The sequence below is a fragment of the Calonectris borealis genome, chromosome 1, assembly GCF_964195595.1.
Source record: "Calonectris borealis chromosome 1, bCalBor7.hap1.2, whole genome shotgun sequence".
Taxonomy (NCBI): Eukaryota; Metazoa; Chordata; class Aves; order Procellariiformes; family Procellariidae; genus Calonectris; species Calonectris borealis.
In genome coordinates, this window is record NC_134312.1 from 13,419,438 (window position 1) to 13,444,686 (window position 25,249).

General features: G+C 38.3%; 1 protein-coding gene across 6 annotated transcripts in view; it reads left to right on the plus strand.

Moving 5' to 3' along the window:
• Positions 1-25,249, plus strand: part of MAGI2 (membrane associated guanylate kinase, WW and PDZ domain containing 2) — a 764,133-nt gene that overhangs the window by 611,699 nt on the left and 127,185 nt on the right. The gene's annotated exons all lie outside the window — the stretch shown is intronic.

Consider the following 25,249-nt stretch of genomic DNA (forward strand, 5'->3'; position numbering starts at 1 on the left):
AAGGGGAGTCTGTGCATGGAAAGAAAAAGAGATAGGCAGAGGCAGCATAGACTACTAAGTGCAAATGTATTTCTTTAGAAAGGATGGTTTTGCAAAATAATCAAAGTCGAGCATGATCCAACATTGTTCTCATTAGAACCACCAAGACAAGAGTTTTCAGCGTGGCATATGGACACATAGGCATCTGTGGCCTACTAATAAGGAATCTGTGAAAACTAACTAAATAAAAGAAGTTTCCTCTGAAGAGATTTAAAGATCTGGAAATATTTTCATGTCCACAGATCGATAAAGATTGCAAACCTCTGTCTTAAAGGATTGGAGGGTCACATCAGGTCTATATATGGATGACACTTTTTTGGAGGAAGATGAACTCAGTTTCCAAACCAGCTATCATCTCCTGTAGGAGAAGACAATCAGAGAATAATAGAATAATTTCAGCTGGCAGGGACCTCCAGTCACCAACCTCCTGCTCAAAGCAGGGCTAACTTCGTGGTTGGATCAGGTTGCTCAGGGCTTCATCCATGGGACTTTAGAAAATTTTATAGGACAGAGATCCCACAGCCTCTGTGGGCTCCTGTCCCAATACTTAACCACTCTCATGGTGAAGATTTTTGTTCTTCAGATCCAGTTGGGATTTCCACTGGTGCAACTGATTACCAATGTCTGTAGTCCTGTGTTCAGGCAGCCCTGTCGCTGTGCACCGTCTCTCCCCAGCAGACCTTGTTCCTCAGATACTTGTCAGGCTGCACATTGGTACTGGGACATGTGCGTAATTTTTCCTTCGATTTCTCACCAAGGCTTTATAGAAGAAATGCTGGTTTGGGATTTATGTTGTCTCTGCAGAAAACCAAGTTCATGGTGGCCAGAGTCACTGTGAAGATAAGAGAAATTCCTAGCCTCTGACAGATCACTGTGGATGGATCGCAGCAGCAGAGCAGGATCCTTTTAGTGTGTTACAGTACAGGAGGCAGACACACAGGCACCAATAATGTGGGTGGAATAGTCCCAAGTGATTCTTCTGGAAATTTCCTTTCATCCTTCTTTTGCTGTAGCAAAGAAATTATCTGGACTATCGTATGTTGGAATAAATCATCCTGAACTCTAGTTTATTCTGTAGGACTCTCCAAGACTTTGCAAGTAGGAAGTGTGAAGGTTGTGAAAAGCATTATTTTTAAAACACCACAATTTGCCTCAACTCTCATATTACAGCTGGCATGATGTTTCTGATGACAAATAGATAAACAGATAATTTATACAAAGAAGTAAAATGTAAGAAAGAAGTAGAATGTAGATTGTTGGCATTGGTTTTATAAAAAAATTAGTCTAACAGCTTTTTAATTCTCAATTCTTGTTGCCATTTTAACTTAATGCAATTTGGCTCCCAAAGGCAAAATTAAATTAGCTGATTAAGTGAACAAAGGATACAACAGACTTCCTGAAGTTCAGGAGATTTTAGTAACATGAACTTAATTTTTCCTAATATTTTCATATTACCTAATACACTGCATGAGAGATTTTCCTTGTTTGTCATGGTTTAGCATTCTCAGATCCAGCACTCAAATATAGGCACTTGCTAATCCATCTGAAATGTGGACTGGTTATTGGTGACTTCTTCATACAGAGTTCTTTTCTCTGGAAAAGAGTATCCTTGCAACTTACTTAAATTTTGATATTGAAATTGAATATGGGTGTCATAATACTATTGATGGTGATTATTGTAGTCACGGATTGTGATGGGAATATATAGGAAAAACATCCTTTAAAATACATAGAAATAACATTAATTTTTTTTTCCAAAGTAATTAATTCAACTATATTAAGAATGCAAGACAGAAATGTACATTCAAATATATAATCACTCTATAATTATATGAGCCCGATATGTACAAAATTACATCTCAGAATAAATTCTGGCCTCAGATGTCTTCATTTTTGTGAAGAGTGACAGAGTTCTGATGTAAAGTAATTGGAGAATCTCAGGCTAATGATTGCAGCGCCTAACGTGGTTTCTATGAACATTTGAAGTGATTTCTAAATATGATAATGGTAAAATAAAGAAAAGATATTTAAGGTCAGAATATTTATAAAAGCACTGTTCAGCAGTGTGCTTGTATTTCCTGATATCCAATCCTTTTCACACTTCCTGAAGTATAGGATTTTTCTCTCTATTCAGCCATTTTACAATCTAAACAACTGGAGATATGAAAGCCTCCCAGGTTCCATCAACAGCATTTTGTTCACAAAGCTGTTAAAATCTTATGTTTTAAAACTATTTGAAATTATATATGTACCTTTTGTTTGTTAGGTAGGCATCATTGGATGATTAATAGAGCTTTGAAAATAGATTTTATTTATTCTTTTGACATGAGCTGTGTGTTGTTGTGCAATTTATGTGCACTCCAGCTATGATCACAGTCATAGGAGGCTTTGATAAATGATCAAAATATCATATTGTGGCAGTAGGACATCATAGTAGAAAGCTTGCGGACAGTGGCACTATGGTCTGTGAAGCAACCTGGGTGTAAGGGATAACCACAGGTGCTGGTGCTCCCAGCTGTAATACAACTCTGGAGCCTTTCCCTTGCAAGGCTGATACTTTTTTTTGGCCACGTGGTAAACAAAATCCTAGTGGTTTAGACCTGCATCAGATATGGGGAAAAAAGGAAGAAAAGGCACCATCTCCTTCATCTTACCTGATCTTGGCCACAGGCTGAAGACACCAATGCTGTACTTTATCCTAATTGTTAAAGAAACAAGCTCATAGAAAACTAATATTGTACCTTTGGTTTACTTCTCCACCCAAAGTCTAATTTAGGGGTCAGATACAAATGCTACTCAAAGAGAAGGGTGAATCTATGTAAGATGTTATTGTCACCCTTTAACATGATCACAACACAGTGATTTCACCTGCAGGTTTCAAAATGAAACAATTTTGGATTTCATCTCTTGGAACATGGAAGCAGATACCTGACAGAGATTTGGCACCGCTGTGATGCTATGAAACAATTAAAGCAGTGAGGCAAACTGAGTGCACTGAGATACAACAAGAGGTATCTGAGGTCCTGGTGATCTAACACCACCACTCAGAGCCCAGTGCTGGGCACTAAGAGGTAGCTGTAATTGTCCCAGACCCACAACAAACCTCCCAAGCAGACTCAGAGGAACCACATCTCAGTGGATGAGTCAAAAACAGCCAAAATTACATTCCTGATCCCATTTGCCAGATGTTTCAGGATTCCTAAGGGTTATTATGCCCTCGTGTAAATCTAGCATCTGTGAGCTAATGGCTGTTAATAATACTGCAAATGCCTTTCTAGGACATGTTTTAGCGTTTGGAGCTCAATCAAGCCGCTGGATATGAACATTACACTCCACAGCATCTCTGCCTGCCTCAAGACAGCCTAGGAGCTGATACCACATTCTTTCCTGAGAGGTTGTCTTTGCTTTGTCTTGTCTGAAGCCTCATGCTGCTGATAGAAAACTGTCTGCATTTAAGGGGCCCCTGTATCCCATTAAAATGCTGAGTGAACGTCACTGGTAAAAGACTGCATCTACATGAAAAGGTTTTTATACAGTGGGTGATTTTCAATGACTGCTGTTCTAAGGCAAACAAAGATTTAGGCCTGCGGCGGAGTCAGATAAAAGCTCAAGCTGCAGAGGCAAAAACTTTCGTACAATTCTCAAGGTTATTCAGTGGACTAGATGATAAACTGAAACACTCCCACATAATCAAGCTCAGGAAAGATTCTTTGCACATTTCAGCAAGTTCCAGTTCCTTTGGTGAAAGTTTCCAGGAAACAGCTCAAAGACATGGTGCACAAGTGATTAATTGAATCTGTTGATGACCCTTCTGACTGATGAATAGCTATGGTCATTGCAGATTGAACTTTCCAGAAATGTATATACATCTGTGATGAATTGTCATAGCTCAACAGTATGAATCAAGAAATGGGAAACATGCTCTTTCATTTCGTCAGCCAAGCATACATTTGGCCAGCTCCAGGATGCTAAATCATCTGTAAATAATTCAGACTTGGGCTTATTTAGATGCTATTCTTTCAGGAATGGTAGCTTCACTATATTAATTAATCTATTCTAGAGATAAACATTCATAAATGTAAGATAAGGTTCAGCTAATATAGATGTCTACATGTCGTGGTTTAACCTGGCAGGCAGCCAAATACCACGCAGCCGCTCACTCACTCCCCCCGCCCCCCCAGTGGGACGGGGAGAGAATCGGAAGGGTAAGAGTGAGAAAAACTCGTGGATTGAGATAAAGACAGTTTAATAGAACAGAAAAGGGAGAATAATGATAATAAATAATGATAGAATATACAAAATGAGTGATGCACAATGCAATTGCTCACCACCCGCGCTGACAGATAACCAAGTAGCGATCGGTACTTCCTGGATCACGCCTACCGTTCATATACTGAGCATGACGTCACATGGTATGGAATACCCCATTGGCCAGCTGGGCTGGCTGTCCTGATTATGTTCCCTCCCATCTTGTGTACCTAGCTCAGTCAGTAGGCATGGGAGCTGTCCTTGGACTAGGAGGACACTTAGCAACAACTGAAAACATCAGTGTGTTATCAACATTCTCCTCGTACTAAATCCAAAACACAGCACTAGGAAGAAATTTAGCCCTATCCCTGCCGAAACTAGGACACTACAAGACAGATGTCTACACCTACCAGACGAGTAGACATCTACCACTTCTAGATGACTGTATTAGGATGAAGCCTAGAGACTAGCGATCTAGATATCAGTCCCACATCTAGCAGTCAGAATTTCTACTGCACCTGAGATCCCTCTCAAAGGGAGATCTCAAATGAGCCAGCTGTTAGAAATACTGGAAGGAGTGACCAGTGGCCTTGCTGCTATCCATGGGCCTACCATCAAGACCCATAACAGTCTTCTATACATGATGAATTTTTCAAGAAGCTGAGGTTATTCTAAATGTAAGCAAATTAGAGAGACTGCACACTTGTTGATCTACAAAGTCATAAATGTTGTTATTCACTTGAATAAGAGCAAAACTAAAGCCATTATCAAGTGGTTGACCCTACAATGTCACTAAACTTAGGGAATAATTATCTAGTCATCATTTCATGCATATTTTTGCACAGTAAGGCTAATATCTCACAACCTCTGTAAAAAGTAGAGTACTCAAGACAGAAGGAATTGGGGACATCTGCAAAAGGATGCATTTTTACAAGTTCAAACAGATCCTTAGTTCTGTTGCCTGTTTGTCCATTGTCAGTTCAGATGAACAAACCATTATCTCACCTAATGTCAGAATAGATGAGATGCAGGCTGTCCAGTTTCAGCAACACTGGAAAACATGAACTATATATGCACAAGGAATGCCTTCAATCCAAAGAAGCAAATATGTTAAAATTAAAAAAAAAAATGTTTTGGCAGTCATCTGGGAATGTAAATACGGTCAGAATATCACTAAAGGATTCCGTGTATCATGACCACACACCACTGTACCTATCTTCTTTTTCAAACAGGTCAAGTCTCTCTCACGTGCTACAGTCAAGATCCATCTGACAATATTCTCTTTTACAGTATTCCCTCCCCCTGGTAGCCTGTTTATCACAGTTGTCCTCTCAAGAGGTTCATTGACCAGGAGCTCAGTGAAGAACTGGTCACACACATATGTAGGACTTCATTTCCACAATACCAGACGCTGGCTGAAATGTAGTTAGCTCATACGCCTGACATCACCTCATCCAGTGCCACCAGGAAGACTGGCCTCCCAAAATTGAGCACAGCATTAGGAACATGAGAGATTGTGCTACTCGTTGGACTGCTGAGGAAGGAGAATCTTTTCATTATCCTTATGCATCTCCAGGCTAAAACACTCTTTTAATATATACCAAGGCCTCACCAAGTGTCAGTCTTGCAGCTGCAAGCTTATGCCATGTGGCAGGTCTGTGAGAGCAGAGCAGCACATATAAAAACAGCTTGGGTTATCAACCTTCCTTAACACCCTTGCTTTGTTTGGAAGCTATGATGTTTCATCTGAACCGGCAGTGGTCTTTTGTCTCCCCATTTCAGTCTAGCTAAGACCAAAGTCTCTCTCTCTTCAGATGTTATTAATCCCATGGAGTTAAGAGAAGGAGAGTTAATTGTTTGGAAAGTAATTAACAGCAATAACAAAAAATATTTCAGGCATCATGGAGAATGATAATTTCTCCCACCCGTGTTAGGCCAGTCAGTGTGGATTTGTGTTATGTTTACTGTTCGTGTTCCTACGTCCTCCAGCACAGGCAGCTGAGGAAACAGTGCAAAACACAGCAGAAACAGTATATTTGCATATGTACAACCAAAATCATTGCATTCTCTGTTCAGCCATGACACCTACAGTTCCTTTCGCCATTGGTACTGGTTACATTTTCCTTTTTGTGAGCCAAACCAGGAGTAAACGTTTGGTAAAACCTCAACCTGGTTTTCTAAAACCAGTCTTCTTTCATTTCACAATTTAATTTGGCTTTTCAAGGAGAGGAGATTGAGAGGGCATTGAGACTGGAACTGCAATGTGAAGGCTGTGGTCTTTACACCCCACATGAGGATGGAGCTAATGGATGCCCTGCTAGTTCATAGCTGAGGCGAATGGACACCCAGGAGCTGCACTTCACTTTTTTCCTTTGTGCAGTACACAGCATCCCACTTCATTCAATCCACTTTATATTTCTCACCATAAAAGCTTGCATATGTCATATAACTAATGCCAAAACTGTTCAAGAGGTATATGGATAAAATTAACCATTGATTTTGAGAATCTTCCCAAGGTAGACTGATGCAGTATTGCTAGTTCTGACAATTTTATCCTGAATTTCTATGTAACCAGAATTATTTAAAGTGCAATTCTTAATTTTTTTTTTTAAAAAAGGTGACTAAATGTGAATCTTATCTTACATTTTACAAGATAAAGTTTCTATTCCCCTAGTTGCATAGGAAAGCTCTGAAGTATGACCACATTATATTTAAGAGGTTTCAAATACAAAGCAAGGAAGAAAATGCCAATTTTACTATTTATTTGATATCATGTATTGAGACTGTCACTTTAGCTGGGGGAAGGGATATGACTTGTGGGTTTGAATGCTTGATGGTGACAGTAAAAATAATGCTTGCATTTTATGAATATTAATAGCAATGGAGAAGTTGGTAGCAGAAAGACATTCTTTTTCAATCCCCCTTTCTTTCATATTTTAAAGTAGGCAATTCATTGAACTCTGCATGTAAATAGATAGACCAGAAGACAGCACTTAGGTTGCTAGAAATTTTTAGTACTTGTGCTATTTTTTCTAACATCAATTTTTCATTATATTTTTTGTGTTTCTATTGCTTTCATAAAAATGAACTTGTCACAGTAATATCTGTAAATTTCTTGTTATGTTAACCAAAGACCTTGGAAAAGTGTCCACTTCTGTCACAAAGTTACTAAATTCTAATCTCCATGAGGTTCTTATTTTAGTGTTTTCTTCATATTTTTATTCTTTTGGTACTCACTAGGTTGTTAGGTACTCATTGAATGATAACCAGGACAGAGATGAGCCTAGACTAAAAAATTTGAACCCATATTTTGTATACCATGCACTGTTACTGTCTACATCTGAGGTCTTTGTGTGCATCTTGTCATATTTCTTTGGTTGGCTGGTGTGATATTCAATAGCCTTGTGTTCTCCCTGAGGTGCAGAAAATCCATATGTCACTATCTGTTCTGCCTGATACGGAGTTAGAGCTTGAGTCCATGTTGCCTATCTATCAAGCTACTGAGCATTCATTAAGCACTGCATGCAAATCTTTCCTATTAAAACCATTCCACTTTGCATAAATATTCCTCGAGGTACGAAGAGAACTATTGATTCTTTTTAGCCTTGTCATTTGGCTATTCCCTTGAAGTCTTCAATTAAAATTATTTATACAAACTGGAAGAGCAATTATAGCAGAGCATCTAACTTGCATTTCAAAATGCTTCTGAAAATGGACAGTATGTTCTTTAAGTCACAGGAATAATTAGAAAAAATTTCGTAGGAACTTGTTGTCTTCATCTCACATGCTGTCTCACTTCATGAGATGATTCTGATTTTGCATTGCTAGTACAAATGGGACTCAGTGGTCTCTGACTCCATATCTTGGTTTTTAGCCCTAAAGATATTGCCATAATTTAGAAATTCCAGGAATCTTCTATCTCAAGCTTTAGACTTATAGTACCTTACTTCAAGACGGTTCAAAGCATCACATTAAGGAATGTAGACCCCTAAGTATGGTGTCAATAGGGAGGGAAAGGTTGCCTCCAAAGGAGAACTGAGACTACGAACATTTGGGATGCTATTCAGTTGTGTAAACATAGGTGTCCAGTGCCATTAAAAGTGCCAGAGATCCTACCTAACCTCTTCCTGCCATTCCAGGAAGCAGTCTTGTAAGTCCTGTGTAATACCTGCAAGTCCTATATGAACATCTCAAATGCCCAAGGCTGTTGTAACTGACAGTAGACACGTACTTAAACAACCACATTCCTCCTTCAATGCCATAAGAGGAGTGTGTTAATAGACTCCTTTATCTTTCCTTATCATCTATCACAGCAAGCAATGATTGATTCATTTCTGTAATAATAACCCTTTTCTGACAATTTTAAGGATATTTGTTTCCCCTAGCCAATTCAAAGCTCACTCTTCTGGTTTTATGAACAGTTAAAAGAAAAGGCAAAAGTCCCTTTAAACTTAATAGGATTATTTTTTTCTCATTTAACCATTAAAACAACAACATTTTAAGAAGTCTGATGGTTGAGTTCAGCTGTATACTGGTGATTATAAATTCATTTTCATCTCCAGCACTTATAATATTTTGGTTCCGATATTATTGGTGCCCATAAAATATATACCAGTATTGGTATTGAATAATATATGTAACTTGTTTCCTTTCTGATAGAACTCTTCTTCAAAAGGCTCGTTTTTTTCAAGTCCAGATAATATGCAGAAATGCAGCAGGAATCTGGAAAGAACAACAATCTTTCATTTTGCTTTGATAAACTCTGTATTTATACACAGGAGACAACTCATAGTATGCATAGTTTATGGCACTTATTTCATTTTGAAAGAAATTCACATTTGTTGACACTATATTTTGATCTATATTTATCAGTCCTAAGAATGATAATCTGTGCTTGCTACTTGAAACAGTAAAATATTGGACACGTAAATAGGTGAAGTTCTGGGTTATGTAAGTGTGCCGCATAGTCTTCTGCAGGAGAGAATATATAAGCAGATCTGCTTATACGTAGTTAGTCAATTCTAATGGCTAAGCCATTAGAACTCTTCCAGCACCAACTATAGAAAGTTGAACGTGTTTGGTTAGAGATGGCTGAGGTCTGAACGTGTCCAGCCGTGCCAGATTCCACATGTACAGCACTTACTGTCTTTTTATCCGACTGCTTCACCTTTGACCAGATTTTCACTGCAGTTATGTTTTTATTTAACGAGAAACCAAAGGTGAAGCAATTTGATGGGAAGAGAGGGCACATTGCAGATACATCTATGACAATATAAACGATCCTGTCTCTTATGGAACACGAACCATATACACAAGACGTACACACTGTTTAACCTAAGCCGCCGGTCTAGGTCTCTGTAACAAGAGTAAAGAGAGATCTTCTGGTGCCGTATCCTTAGCAGAGGATGAGATCATACAGAAATCAATAAACATGGTAAAGTAAAATATAAAAGAGTAAAGGTGAAAAACCAGAGTGAGTATTTGGAACACAAACTGTTCAAGTATGTGCAGCCTCACTTTCCTATTACTTCAAGGTCTGACTCCATGGAAAACGTAGCCACAAAGGCCAAAAGCATAGACAAGGATACTAAAACTATGTCATACATATTGCAGTATGCAAAATACAGAGGCAGAAGAAATGTTAAATTATTTTTTCTGTCTACTATCACATACTAAGATACTTCTATCCCATTTTATTCTTCATATTGACATACACCAAACCAGTCTATATGACAAGTCTCGGGAGCCCATAAATTCATTCTTCGATCTGAACTCCATCATACAAAATCTGCAGATTCCGCTATTAGGATATTTAACATAGGCCAGGAGGTGTTGTCGTAATCCTCACTTTTATTAGGACAATTTTTGTAAGTTTTGCAAGTTGCCAGTTGAGTAAGCAGTGTGCAATGAACTCAGTGGCTGCCAAAAATGCTACAGTTGCAGAAATAACTTTTCTCCTATCAAATATAATTAACATCTATCTCGCATGATTTGGCTATTTGTATGAACAGACAAAAATATACATTGAAAATAATAGTCATCATCTACTCATGTACCATTTCATTCAATAAATAATGACATCTTATTTCTTAACAAGAATAATGATCTGGGAGGGGGGAAAGAGCTGCTTTCTATATAAAGAGATGACAGGCAAAGTGAGAAATTCATATTGCAGTAACAAAATTAATAATCTAGAACTGTACTTTTCAATATCATCAGCCATGTCACCTTCGATTTTCTTTTTGTTGTTTTGACATGCAGGGCTTTATTATACCATTTAATTATCAAAACAAAAAGTAAACATTTAGCTGAGTTTCAGATTTTTTTTAATTTTGTATTAAAAATTAAATAGATTAAGAATGCATAATCACGTCTGCCTCCACATTTGTGGAACCAAATACAATCTGTATCTATATTAAAAACTAAGAGTTCAGAAATTCAGCTCTTCATTTGCCTTTATTCTTTGAGAACAAATTTTAAAGCTGAAATTTAAAGCAGATTTTAAACCCTTTGAAAATTTAAGAATAAATTAAGTAATTAATTTTAAGATACAATTTCTGCCGTATATTTAGAATGGGAAATATCTTTCTTGACGGTTAGAAAATATTTTACTTGAACAAATTAGTTAACACACCTATACCTGAATTTCCCCATCCAAAAGGAGAAACAGTCATTTTAGAATTTTGTAAAGTCCAATAATTATTGCAGTTAGCAACTCCCATTATAACTACTACAAACGTTAGTGACAAGAAGCCTAATGGAATTCAGCTTAAGATATTTGGGCCGACTACTGTATACGTCGAATTGTGAGGTCTACATTAAAACAGGAATCTGTGCTCAAGCGCATGTAGATCAATCTTTTGTCAGTGCTCTGAGTTTCTCATTTGATGCATGGCATAAAGTAAAAATATCCAGAGTTGCGTTAGAGATGAAGAAACATTTCCAGGCATATAAATCATATTCCAGGAGCTTTGTGAACCTTTAACTAATGGGGGTTACAGAGACATTTCAGGCAATTTTGTTATGATTTCACTTCTAAAGCATCTTTCACTGTCTATTGCCGGAATCAGGGTATTAGCACGGATCCACCTCTCATCTGACCCTGTTTAGCTGCTCACATAGCCTTTGTAAGAAGAGCAAAGTTTATTCCAGCACTTATGCAACTGCCTCCTTGTAATTGATGATTCTGACATTTTAAAAAATGGCTTGTTTGTTTAAAAATCTGTAATGGAAATTTCTCAATAACATAAGGAGCACTTTCCAAACCAGTAGGCGGGCATGAAGTTAATCTTGATGAAAAGTGTGAAGCCCCTGGAAAATTTCATCCAGCCTTTCCTCTCTCCACCCCACAAAAGTCTTCTCCCCTCCAGCAGTCACATAAGTGCGATATTTATTCTGAGTTGGTGAATGGAGGTGGAGCTCGAGAAGCAATGCTGCTACCGTATGCTCTGTGCATGCAGCAGCAGGGAGCTGCCCAGGCAGCACTGGCTTCTGCTCATCTCCTCTTCCAGTAGATGCCACAGGGGAGTGGTGCCGTGGTGGCGGAGCCAGGCTCCCCTAAGCACGGCTCCTCCCTCATGCCCAGATAAGCAAGGACTGTGTACAGGAGCGAGACAGATTCTTGGTGACCGGAGCTCAGGAGTTTTGCCAGGTCTCAGCTATTGATCTCAGGGATGACCAGGTGGCGGGGGGAGAAGGGGATCCCATCTCTGGAGGCTGGGTGCAGGACTGGGAGAAAACTGACTGGACTAGGATTTGCTGCAGCTGAAGATGTGACAATTTGTTTTTCTTCTGCAGGGAGGCAGGGAGAAAAGGCAGTAATTTTATGCTCAGAGATGGCTGGAGAGTGGGTGTTCATATGCATGTGAGTGTGCCTGTAGAAGGAGGCGGGAGAGGGGAGGGCAAGATACTAACGAAAAGAAGAAAAGGAGCTCTGCGAGAAAGGTCTGAGAGCAGTGATGTGAGTATAGAACTTTTAAACACTGAGACTTTCACTCCTTTTGATGTATTGCTGTCTTCTTCAGCTCCTAATGAAAGTAAATTAAAATTCTTTGTATTCAACTAATTTATTCTGTATTAAAATCGGTATCATTGTACACAGTATTTACTGAGACTTTCATTGCCATACTGAGCATCACCTGTGGTACTGCTGAGGAAAAGTCAGATAATATTGGACACACCTTCTTTTCTTGATAGGTCTGTTCCTTGAGCATTTATTCATAGGCTAATAGTGAGTCATGAAGCATACTGGGTTATGCTGCTGCTCTGTTATTCATGATCTTTTCTATTCCACCTGTACGTACACAAAATAATGAGTCTCAATAAGCAAAGGCTATCAGCAGTTGATGATTATTGGCCAGAAATCATGCCTTTGAATCCTGCAGATCCATCAGCTCTGCAGAAGCTGGCAGGGCTGAGCTGGGAGTACCTGTAACACAGTGAAGGACTAAAAGTGTGCAGGAAAAATTGGTGGTTTCGTGCTGGGGCAATTCAGAGAAAGCAGGCAGCAGAAAGAGGTGGAAAACTGGAAAAAGAGGAAATTGAGGTAATAATGTGAACCTGACAGTGCTTTCATGTCTTGTAAGAGAGAGGTGCAGGTTATAGTTTAATAGAAACATCATTGTGACTGTATGGGAATGAAAGACAAGCTAGATGTGCAGGGCGGCATTAGTCATTCCACTGTCACTAGCATGTTACTAGGATTATTTCCCCCCATATTGGCCAGAGCCTCAGCCAGGGCTCTTGGTCCTCGTCTGGTTCAATGGAGCCTGGTTGACTTTCTTCCACTGAAACATCTAGAAAAGTCTAGACACGGCAGCTTGGTGGGTTCAGGCAGGCTGTCCTCAGGCAACTGGAGAGGAAGGCATCCACCCACAGCAGAGACACTGCCTCCCCTCAGACCTCATCACCAGCACCAGAAATCACCCTTGGGTTTAACCTTGTTTAATTAATAGATGGGTTTGGGTGGAGATTCCTCTGTAAAATTCCACATGAAATTCATGCAACGCTGCAGTGCTACACATTGTACCAAAATATTTACTACATTTATGTGTTCATACTTTTTATATCATTTTAGAAAACTGCTTTATTTTAAGGGGGTTTTGTTCTAACATGGGCAAGAGAAGTTAAAAATACTATCATTTTACCTCTGGTCATTTTCCAGACAGGTTAGAATGGCAGTATCATTACTCAGAGTTCAAAAAAACTTTCTGTTTTTTTGGTAGATTGTTTTCGGCAATCTGTTTAGTCTGTCTTACACCAATGATTTTCTGTATATCGGACAGAGTATATTTTTTTAGGCCAAACTTGATTGCATCAAAAGGAAATGCAGTTGACTATTATATAAGAGATTGAAGTGTTTCTAGTGCAGTTCCTACTCATTTAAAAAATAGTTCTGAATTGTTTGGGGAAATAAGGATAATAATAAGAATTGGACTCGAATAATTGTTTATGTCAAAAATGCTGATCCATCCCAGGTGCCAAGCTGATGGATTTTTATTTTAAACTGTATAGTGTTGTAAATACTATCTTTTGATAGTCTGTTCAGTTCTGAATGCAGGACTGTGATATTTTAAATGTTTCATTTGCTAATAATGAATTCTGCTTTGCTAGAGCATAATATATGCAATTTCAAGTCAACTGGAAGTAATATTTTTCCAAAAATGTTGGTAAATAATAATTGTTTTTTTAAAAGTTCAAACTGAAAATAATACTATCTTAAGAAAATTCAGTAAGGAAACAAAACCATAACATTTCTAATTTTTAGAGCTTTTTTAATTGAACTATTCCAGCAAAATTGCCACAAGCTGGCAATTTCTTCTAGCTAACCCCAACCTAGAAAAAAAATTCTCAGAAAACACATTCTTTGTATAACCTCTTTTTACCAGCTATGTCTTAACTTTCTATTTACCAAAACTCCTAATGATGAGAATTTTATCAAAGTTTGTAAAGCAACATACATGTTGTGTATGTATAGGCACAGATATAGTGGTGCAGCATTACTGGTGCTCCAGCAGTGACACTGGTATCAGCGTTCCCCGAAGCCACACAGCACCCCAGGTCTTTTTACATCAATGTCCTATATAACCATTTTCAAAGGCCAGAGTTTCACCTGAGTCATCCAATTCTATGTCACATTTCCAAATATATAATACTTTTTCTAATTACAGTCTGTTAGAGATAATCCATTATAAAACAATGGTATGCATATTATATGTAGTGCAGGTATCTGGTTGTATCTAAAAGTGTTAAACAGATAGTAACGTAACATTGGTTATAATACTAATAGCAGATGTTGAATGTGTATGATGAAGTGCTTTTATATGTGTATGTCTGTGGGTAAGTATGCTGAAGGTGTATCTCTGTGTAAAAATATACATGTGCGTGTGTGAATATATAGACATTTACAGATGAAAAAAAAAACCCTAAAATTTAGTCCATTTCAGAAAAACAATGCAGTTGTTTCTAGGAACTAGGGGAGGTAGATGAACTATAATATTATTTCATTATACCAAATATTCTTACAGATACTGAGGGGCCCATGCCCTGGAGCAATCACTTTTACAATGATCAGCCTAGTCCCAGGGATATGGATTTTGACTTTCCCACATAGAAATATATCCACATGTAGATGTTAGCCTCATTTTGCATGTGTGTGTCAGAATTAGGAGCTAATTTTCTTCCACTATGAATTCTGTGTTGAACATGCTTTATCTTGGGTGACAGAAAAAAACAGGCTTTCCCTGATTTGGGTCTTCTACCAGTTAAGTGCAGGAGTGGCACTGGCCATAGAAATCAACATCAGGTCTTCCCTCTCTCTCTCTTTCTCTCTCTCTCACACACATAACTGGAATGCAGCTGAGGAGAAGAGCCAGACCAAGTGCAGGAAAAAGGAGGGACTGGAACGAAGACCCTAAAGCAAAGAATAAAATACAAAGTGAAATCTCCATAAAGACTGTATCAAAATCTGTTTGCACAATGCAAACACATCAAATGCATGTAGACAACCTTTAATCTATCATTTTCCAAATTTGAAAGTTTTCTTTTTTGGGTATATAATAGATATCATAAAAGAGACTTGAAACAATCCCTCTCTGAGTCAAGACTGGAAGGGGAAAGTCAGTGTGTTTAGTCAGTGCCTGATAGCCTTCCCGTGGCTACGAAAGCAGCCCTATCCAGCTGACAAGCAGAGTGATGCATAATACCTTGTACAGTATAATTGCATCCGCTTCAACAGACTTCAGCAAGACTTTTACTCTTTCTTGCAGTGGCAGCAAGTTCTTCTCCCACATCTCAGAAATGACATGGGCTACCATGACTTTTTTGTGACCTCTGTTTGCATCTTGCAATAGCAGTTTTTAGGAACAGGCTATATATCAAACCTGCTCCTTCAGAGTATTTAAATTTCTCATGCACTGTAGCTGCACTTACTAATATATTGCTATCAGTGATGGAATTAGATGTTCTTTTAAATCCTGATTTAGCTGGAAAAGAGAGAAGTCACATTACGCTCATATAATTTTTATTCCTTTTTCTTTCACCTCTTTACATTTCAATTTGATGCAACAGTATTAATTTGCCATTAGATGAAGGCAATACACCTAGTATTTTTGTGTTTGAATTAGGCAGCGTGTCTGTTTTTTAATTTGGGAGAGTGAGGGATTTGAGGAAACTGCAGAATGCTCACGTAACTAATTTCTCTTTTAATGGCGACAGCTTTTAATCTCTTTCACGTCTTGTTGGTATCTGAGCACATCTGGGTCTTACTTAGATATTCAAAATCTTTGTTATGCCTCAAGAGCATCCTTCCCAAACAGATTCTATTTGTGCAAGTGAAAAAGAAGAATATATTATCAGTCATCTTAAACAGTCTTGCTTTTGCACATTCCCTTTAACTACATGAAAATAACCATACAGACAAGCACTCGTTCTACTTCTTTTCATAGTTGAGGGCAGGGGAAGAATCTTTCAGTAGAAGAAATGTAGAGAGTGGGTAAAAAACAAGTTGGGAAAATATTTAATTGTAATCCAAAGTAGAACCTGACCAGACGCCAGTGGAGGAGAAACACATCCGTTATGTGCAAACAGTTCTTCCCTGTGCATGCAGAAGACTTGCAATTGGACCTCAATCTCATCTTTGACATTACTCATTTTACTGATGGTATCATATTTTTAATGCCAGGACAGAGTCATTAACAGGTTTTGGGAACTGCTCTTTGTAAGATTATCTACTGACAGGCAAGGACTGTGCAAATACAGAAATGCCTTTCAGCTTCCTTGGCCAGCAGGTGGGACAGTAGGCACTGATACCGGAGGGATTTATCCTACATTTTCTCCACACCATTATGTTTCTCCCTACATTACTGCTAGTATTTGCTTTTTTCTCTATTTCCATGTCACTTAAATGACATTATCGGTTCCACTATTCCCAGCCCTCTTGGGCTAGGCTGGCTTAAAGGGACCTCTGGTGCTATGGAGCTCTTTCTGATAGCAACAGCCTGGAGCTGGACATAGAGGCAGATGGTCGCAGCTCTATCACAGTACAGGCTGTCCTGTGCCTTCAAGCCCAAGTGAACACAGCTGGAAGAAAATATGCCACCTATGGATATCAGCAACACTGCACCAGAGAAACATCTATGCTTGCTGTTACATAAATTCAGGATTGCCTCAGAATCCAAAACACGCTCTCCAGTTTTTAGACTAGATGGACCACTGATTCTCCTTCTAAATCACTACTCTTTCTGAAGTAGCTGAAGCTACATGAGTAAGTGTGAAACTATGCATACCTCTGTTTTCCAAAAGTACCTTTTGGATGAGTTCTACCAGGAGCGCTTTATGGTATTCAGCATTTAATCATCAGATCATTGCAATAAATCCTGGAGGACAGTGAAGTCTGAGAATGAAAATGAATATGGTCACTGCAAATACCAAAGTTAGTGTCCTCTCTGTTTATGGTCTTTATCATATAACAAATAAGCACATTGAGAAGCATTCACGTTAGTTATCCCTAGCATATTAAATAATTCATAGAAGTAATGCTAATAATTGTACTATAGTGACATTAACAGCATCAGACTTTTTCATTGCATAAACCTCCTCCACTGTCCCCAGTTAATCAGAATACTCCTTGCCATGGGAATGCTAGCAGTGCTGATACAATAGTTCTCTCATGTGGGATAATAACATACATATTTTTGGAGTGATAGTGAAAAGACTGGATAGTTTTCATTCTCAATGAAAATAAAATGACAGAACTTTTCAGAATTTGTTTCTTCACAGTGTTTAACTATAATTCCACTTATTTATTAACCCTGAAGATCCAGTCTTGACAATGTTTCAGTAGTAGTTTACAGTATTCCAGTTTTACTAGACATTAAATACATTGATTGATTGGTTCATTTTTACGTATGTAAAATTTGTCAAGGCTAAACAATTTTGGGATTCCTTGCTGAGAAAAGCTAAAGGACTGACAGTTTGAAAACACTGTGTTTCGTTCTTCTAAATATTAACTGGGAACATAATATATAAACTTTTAATAGTACAAAATTAGAAAAAAAAATTATAATTATATTTTGTAATTATAACATTTAATACATTGGTTTCAATTATTGTAAAAGCTTGTTCTATTTTACAAATTGGTGTATTGTCCTATGAACAGGTACACATTCTCCCTGCTATCCATTGTAAAATCCATGAAATTAAAACACACTAAGTCAAACAAACACTGAATTCACTCACCCAGCCATGCTTAACTTTGCTGGTAGGACAATATTATTTATAGTGATGTCTCTCTTGTTAGTGTCAGCAGCCCCAGATTTGGTTTGAGTGATTATAAAGAAAATTATGGGTTTCTTTTCATGAAATTGTATCTTGTTTATAGTAAATGAGGAAAGAATTAAAATAGACAAGGAGCTCTGCTTTAATTTTTATACCTAGGGTTGTTTGGGTTTTTTAATTTAACCTTAGGTGAGTTTCTTCTGATTGTAATCCCCATTGGAATTAATAACTGTGTTTCTAAAAATCACTCATATGTACAGTTGATACCTCACTGTTTTTTGCCTGGAAATTGCTTTCTGGCAGAGCATGTATGTGAGCATTGTGTGCACGCAAGCCTGAAAAATTAATAATTTCATACTTGAACTGTCATAAGAAGCAAAAAGAACAAAAGCAATTTTAATACAAATTGCCATCCATTTTTAAAACATTAATTTTTGGAGCAGGGTTCACCAATATACTCTAGGCTTTTTGTGCCTGCCTGGAGCAGGACAGGGCTCTTAGACATGCAGCCAATTAGGATATTTTTAAAGACAGGGAAGAGCAAAGCACCCAGCGCACATCAGTTTCCTTTCCGTTTTCTCTAGCACTCTGCTGCTGGCATTCACATCCCAAATTCCTCCTGCTCCTTCCGTTCCTGTATCCCACAGCACACACGCTCATCCATTGCTTATCCTTAGTTATCTCCTGTCTCTAATGTGCTGCATCCCTGCACACATCGTACTTTTACCCTTCTTTGTGCACTTCTCATGCAGCAGATAAATAGTTCTTTGAAGGAAGTTTGTGAAATGGCTGCCCCGTTTCCCACCATTTTCACAGGCTTACCAAATAAGGGTAAGTTGTGCATAAAATATGCTTGACATAAATTTTCCCTGAATTGCCTTCTGTCACTACAGCTACTATCTCCAGTCAGATGGGAGACCACAACTCACTCTCAATTTTTGATGGACATAGAAGCAATACACTCTCAGGAGAGATGGTACCACCTACTTTGTCAGGAGCGGGATAGAAATATTGTATGGAAGCAAATAACAATAAGTGGTAGCCTTCTGAGGAAAAATTAGATATAATGATCATTTTGGGAAGGGCTTTTTCACTACAGGCCACCCGTGGGATGATTCACAGTGAGAACATTAGGAGATGGCAGGCATACTGTGAGACTGCTTTTTCAGTCTGAACAAATAGTCTGATACAGGATCACAGTCTTTCATAATAACCCATTTTAATTTACTTTTCTGTTAATTAGCTAATTAACAAATTAATAAACTCAAACATCCAGAAAATTAATTATTTTCTGAAGAGGAAGATATGATGTGTTGTCATACACAAGAGAGGATTAATGCCCTTTTATATATAAAATCTGAGATTTGACTATTGAACAGTAATTGACATATCCATAACACAGCTTAGTTTGTTGCAAGGGTTAGGACCTAAGCATTTACATTGCACTGGAAAATGATAGAGTATTTACCCTGCAGTGGTGTTGTTCAAATATTTACTGCAGTGGAAATGAAATCACAATGAAATTGTGACTCCACAGTGCTATAAACCATACAAGAGTGCTGCAAATTCTCGTCTCTCTCTCAGAAAGCCTGTAAACCAAAACAGAAAATAGAGAAGGTGAATGAGACATACAAGGAGGCAGAATAGCTAGTGAGAGATTGGACAAACCTCATAAAAGGAGAATGTGATCCTTACGCATGCAGCTATAAGGGTGAAAAGTGACCTTTGCCTAACCATTACAAGGCTGGAGTTTCCTGTGTGTTATAAAGCAGTCTTAAAGAAGGGGCTTGGTGGGACTTTTGCCTCCTTCATCTCACCAAAAATTATTATGCAAGCTGAATTTTGTAGTTTAGACTCAGTGTAGTATTCAGGAATGGGCTGGGGAAAAAAGCATAAATTATTCAGTGGTGAAGGTGTTAAATTGTTTTGCAAAGAACAAAAATATATTGTCCTTGAAAATGAGCTTGGCAGTGAAAGAGGCTCTAGAGATATTAAGATAACATTTGCTTGGAAGGAAGGTCAATTTGATAATACGTTACCCTCTATTAACCTGGAAAAATACAGTAAAGCCTGAAAGAACCAAAAGGAACTCCACTATTTCTCTTTGCCATACAATTTTAAAGCAAGTAATATATTTATACATGCCTGAAAACCTATTGAGTAGGTCTTTTGGAATAGAAATTATGTGAGAAGCTCTCTGAAGTAGAGGTAACTTTCATGTTGATGATTTTACTACCAAAAAAGATAAAATAGAGGTAATACATAAGATAAGCATGTATCAACCTAAAGGTTGAACAACCTTTACAAAACAGTTAAGTAGAAAATTACTCAAATATTAGCCATACATTTGTATGAGATATTTGTTAATGAATTGGTAGTCAAAGATGACTCCATTTTAAATGCACTGAGGTATTTATACGTAGTAGACTATTAGTAAAAATCCACTTATTTAACTGGAAATTATTTCACTGTTTTGATACATTTAAATTCTGCTTCATACAAATATAATGCTTCCTGTCTTTAATTTTGCATAAAAGCATTAACCTGTAGTAATCCAGACTTCTTTTGAAGTATCTCTCTCTATCTCTGGAAGGCGCTGACCTTGTAAATCCAGTTGACTGCTTTCAAGGTACAGCAAGATTTAAGGATTTATATATATGTACGTATATGAATGCACATATAGATATTCTGAATTTCTAGTTTGGCAAGACAGTAGGTGCTCTAATAACTAGGATGAAGCAGTGAATGAGCATACAGTTCGTTACAACTGGCAGGATTAAGGACAGAAGATGTTTAGCCAGAATCAGATTCTTCAGCATAAAGTTTGGGACTGAATTAATAGTGTTAATAGCAGTGTCTGGGACAACAGTAATTGTAAACATTTCTCATGGCAAGCATTTGGATGCATATTATTATAATAGATTGAACTTGCTAAACAATACATCATAGCAACACCTTCAGATTTGGTGCCTGGCGTTTGGCTCCACATCCATGGTTTGGCTCTGAAATAAGCACGTTGATTTTCAGAGGTGCTGAGCGCTGGCGGCTCCCATTGAGTTAGGTCAGCAGAACGTGGACCTGAGCAATGAATGTGCAAAAAATCCACAAATAAAAGCTTTTAGTCTTAGCTTAAAATTAAGTTAATGACCTGACTGATAGTGAAATCAGATTTGCACCAGACTCAGAGAGTCAGCTGCTGAGATTAGGCACTTGGATGAGCACTCTTTGTGAGTGTAGCAAGAAAAACAGAGTATTGATCAAACAATGATGAAAATCGTGGTCTTAGTAAATAGATAACAGAGTTATAAAACTGCCCAGTTCTGGCAGTAATGCCCACTTCAGTTACAGGGAATGTCCTCAGAAACCGTAATATCTCTAAAATCAAAAGAAACTTTCAAGGTGTGCCTCTATAGATTTAAAATGGAAACTAATCCTACTCATCTGTCTTTGCACATGTTTTTTAAATGTCCAACTAACTGCTGTTACTTTCACTAAGTACTAATTTAGTATGTGACTAGTTATTGCTTGTGCTCATGGTGCTAGCATTACTCAAAGAAAGAAAAAAGCTCTATTAACCATTCAGTTCACAAGTAAAACATGACTGCCTATTACTAAAAATTCCCAGTTACATATATATTTCAACATATAAAGACATTTGTCTTTGTGCTGCAGCCTCTTTGTAAATGCTCCATCTAGTTCCTCTCCTCATTCATCTCCCTCTTTCCTTCCCAGCAGTTTATGTCAAGAATTAGCAGTTGCAATGGTGTGCAGTCGACAACGCTGCTGAAAATGTCTTCCACTGGGGACAGATGGCCCATTGCCAGGCTTCCCAGGCAGGGACAGGGGCTGCTTGGTATTTACATCATGCTCTGCCATACCCTTATGCCTTTAGGCTGCCAGGAGGCTGGCTGGGCTGCTTTCCTCCTCCTGGGAGCCATTACCTAGATAAACCTGATGCTCTCCACACAGAAATAAAATGTTGTGCGTACAAAAGCAATGTGTTGTAAATTTTGACCTCCTTTTTCTAAAGAAAAAAAAAGGGTTTCGTTTCTGCATGAGCCTCTGCACACAGTGACACCTTTCAAAGTGATCTCAAATAGCTATGCAAACATGGCATACATTTTTTATCTTGCTCTTCAGATCCACTGATGTTTTGTCACACAGTTCATTCACACCAGGCATTTCGGGATGCACAAGTAGTTCCTGCAAGCAAAACCTAGATAGAACAGGCTTACATAATTTGTAAATAAACGGCTGCCTCGAAAATCGGACCTTTTTCTTTCTATGTGGTCTTGCCTCCAAATTACTTATCATCTTTAAATAATTACTTTTTTATAAAGTGGCAGTTTTAACATCCATGCTGTGCTTTCAGATGCTTGACGTAGTGAAAAACTGTCTAGCTAGGAAGAGAATTTGCCTGCTTTTTAGCACTTTATGAGCAGCATTCATTTAAGCATTCTTTTGCTATTGCTTTACTTACATTTTTAATCTGCAATGTTTCATGTTTACTAGATCAGCAAATAATCAAGGTCTTTAGATTTTTTTTTAATGTATTTTATTCCTCTCCCCCAAAAAAGTTAAATGCTTCTATTTAAACAGCTTTTACCACTATATGCAAAATACAAATAAAATGTAAATAGTTTCTTCTACTAATGCACATCTGTCTGGGTGTAATTACATGATACATGCTGGTTAAGCACAAAAATTTTGAATAGACAGCTTTTTAATTAGGCATGTGCATTGGGTCACAGTAGAATTAAAATGGGTTCTAAAAAATTGATTATATAAAAATGGCACCTGCTTACTCAACAGATCTGAGTCTTGGGTAAAGTTGCAGACACATGTCTGTGTCACATCTTTCTGTTGGCCCTTGTAGAGGAAGCCAAGTTTGGAGCCAGCCTGCTCAGTCCTTCCAATGATGGGACAGATTTTAGCCCGAGTTAACCACTTCTGCAATGATGCTTTGTAGAATTACTGACTTTCAAATGTGACAAACAGCTGGTTTACATCTGTTGCTCAGGTTACACGCAGAGGAAAATTTAGGCCTATCTAATGCAAGTTTGAGTGCCTGAATGCCTAGGAATACATTTCGATTTCACTTTTTGTCAGACTTAGTAAATAATTTTTGTTACCCTGATTTTTTCCCCTCAACCTCAGTTCCCAGAGGCCAGTGAGTGAAGGGAGGATCTGTAGATGGTGGTTACCTGTCAGCTTTGCAGAGTTCATCAGCACATGGGTAAAACTTTCTGTACAAGATGAAGCCTGGGAAACAGTTTTCCGTGCCAGTATGAACTTAGATATTTTAATGGGTTGTTCAGTGTTCTCACATACCAGCAAGTGGTACTGAAATTATTTCTGAGTGCAGAGGCAGCTGAGCATTATGTCTCCCAGCAGCTCTTTTCATTTCACTATGGCTGCCACAGTACTATCTATCAGATAAGGTTGTTATAAAGCTAATAATAAAGCGGTCAATTTTAAATTTAGCTCTCCCAATGCGTAGCTGCGGTTATTATATGCGTGTACTTCTCCCCAGGTTACATTCTTGATACGTTTTAGCAGTTAATTTAATGTTCCTTTTTAAAAGAAATAAGCTAGAATTTTCTTGGCAGGTGTTTTAAGCATTTCCGTATTAATATGCAATAGTCATCTTACACTGCAATCTCCTTTAAGAAGTCATTATAATTCAGTAATTTTTATTTTAAAAATAAGGGTAATTACGTAATGAGTATTAACAAAAAGTAGGGCCGAATTTTTCAAAAAAAAAGATAAATCAGGCTACCATGAACTGCAGCATCCTAGGTTTTATCTTTTGTCTATAAAAGTTGTGCTATGCAGATGTTAGCAGCTAGAGCCAAACGGGTTTTACAAGGTTCTGTGGCAGGTCAGAGTACAAGAAAACAGAACCTTTTGAAATCTTTTACATCCAAAGAAATGCCTCTACCCATTCATAACAAAAGTTATTTATTCACACACTGGATTAACACCTGTGGCAAGTGGAAGGAAGTTGAGATTCAAAGTTTCAGAATATAATTTGGCTGCTACTGTTTAACTAAATGATCCCTCATGCACTAGTTCTCTGTACTGCTACTAGTAACTGTATGTGCATATGTAAAAATGGCTCGTTTCTAACGAATCTTCGCCTCTTCATGACCATCAGTCACATGCCATTGTTATTAAAATTACCCCCATGTTTCATATCTCAGTACTGGAAACATGCTAACACCTCTGAATTTATTATTAATAGGCTACAGTGCCCGCAATCTTGCAGCACTTTGCAGAAAGAGAATACAAGGTCACTGCTGAGAAGTGACAGAAATAGCTGGTAATTACAGTAGATGGTGTGGTGGGCAGGTGAAGGGAAAGCTTCAACAATAAAGTAATCACGTATTGCTAGTTCTGAAGCTCATGCAAAGCATGTAGAATTACGAGTATATGGTTGAGAAATGCAAGTGGGAATAAGAAATGCTGGAGAAGTTGGTAGAGTTTACCCGGGCTATAAATGCAGCAAAAAAAAAGTGCAGGCCTGAGCCTGGTGCTTCCTGTGCTGACTTGCCAAACCATGGGCTGCTTTTACCTCCGTTGCTATTGGCTTGTGCTGGCTGCAGGGGGTAGCAGAGCTGTCTCTGCCCCCCACAGCATTCTGTCATATTTTAAGCACATGGACACAGAGCATAGACTCATAGAATCATTAAGGTTGGAAAAGACCTCTAAGATCATCGAGTCCAACCGTCAACCCAACACCACCATGCCCACTACACCATGTCCCTAAGCGCCTCATCTACACGTCTTTTAAATACCTCCAGGGATGGTGACTCCACCACTTCCCTGGGCAGCCTGTTCCAAGGCCTGACCACTCTTTCAGTAAAGAAATTTTTCCTAATGTCCAATCTAAACCTCCCTTGGTGCAACTTGAGGCCATTTCCTCTCGTCCTATCGCTTGTTACTTGGCAGAAGAGACCAACACCCACCTCACTACAACCTCCTTTCAGGTAGTTGTAGAGCGTGATGAGGTCTCCCCTCAGCCTCCTCTTCTCCAGGCTAAACAGTCCCAGTTCCCTCAGCCGCTCCTCATAAGGCTTGTGCTCCAGGCCCTTCACCAGCTTCGTTGCCCTTCTCTGGACACGCTCCAGCACCTCCATGTCCTTCTTGTAGTGAGGGGCCCAAAACTGAACACAGGATTCGAGGT